Here is a 1,320-nt window from a genome sequence, read left to right as displayed (position 1 = left end):
TACAAGTACTTTTTACATGGTATGGTTAGCGTAAGGAGGGTTGCTACTTAGATCATGTGAGTGGGTAGGCGGGAACTGGAGGCCATTAATCCTCATTGTAGGACCGAGGGACGTAAGCGGTAGATCTATCTAGGTGTAGCGAGCCCAACCCCAGGTCTAGCATAACGGACCTCGGGGTGACTTTGTGCCCCGACGCAAAATCGCAAGGGTTTAGTCTTCCTACTTGCACTTCACACGTATCAATGGCCTTGCAAACCATTGGTGATCTCTTTTTCCTTATTTGCTACATACCAGGATTTTGATAAATACAAAGGTTTATTTACTCACTTTCGCATGAACTCGCTCAACATTATTGTTGATTTTTCAACTTACATGTATTTCAGGTAATTAAAGATCTGGCACGGTATGGCACGTTTTCCCGCTGCACTAGTTTCCGAGGTCATCCGGGGTTTAGGGAATGTGACTCTTTCCTGGACAAGTCACAGTCTTTAAACCATGTTTATGTTTTGTTTGTTTGTTGAACAGTGTCATGGTTATTAGGGTGTTTTCCCGTTAAGACAATGGTATTGTATTTGGTTTTTAATACTTAATGGATGATCTTGCATGTTTTTAATTCATATAGCTTTGTTATGATTAAGCTATGGTATTAAGAAGTCACACCAAATTAACCACGCTTCCGCAAAGCCAGGGTGTGACAGCTTGGTATCAGAGCTCTGATCATAGCGAACTAGGATTCCTTCTCGAGTCTAGACTATGATCACTAGGGCTCTCACGAAAACATTTTTTTTACTGCATACCACTTAAGTCCAGATCCAAAACGTTTTTACAAACACATGTTGAGCACATTTTACTATTTTTAGGCTCAGTCTTGGAGGCTGAGGCTCGGTCTTGGAGGCCGAGGCTCGATCTTAGAGATCGAGGTAGATGTTTATTGTTTTAGGCTCAGTCTTGGAGGCTGAGGCTCGGTCTTGGAGGCCGAGGCTCGATCTTAGAGATCGAGGAAGATGGCTAGTGAGACTAGGAAGAGTAGGCTCAGTCATGAAGGCTGAGGCTCGGTCATGGAGGCCGAGGCTCGATCTAGGAGGTCGAGGTGGATGATAGAGCAGTCTTAGAGACCGGGAGGAATTTGGCTAGTGGGACTAGGAATGTCAGTCTTAGAGACTGGGAAGAATTTGGCTAGTGGGACTAGGAATGTCAGTCTGGGAGGCTGGGAGGCTAGTGGGACTAGGAAAATTATGTGATTTCTTACTTGGTGACTAATGTGTTTATTTGATTGTATGATTGATTATTTGTGCATATTTGTGCTTATGTTACAGACAT

This window comes from Helianthus annuus, chromosome 15 (assembly GCF_002127325.2).
Source record: "Helianthus annuus cultivar XRQ/B chromosome 15, HanXRQr2.0-SUNRISE, whole genome shotgun sequence".
Classification (NCBI taxonomy): domain Eukaryota; kingdom Viridiplantae; phylum Streptophyta; class Magnoliopsida; order Asterales; family Asteraceae; genus Helianthus; species Helianthus annuus.
The sequence above is the reverse complement of the archived record's forward strand: the minus strand, read 5'-3'. Positions refer to the sequence as shown.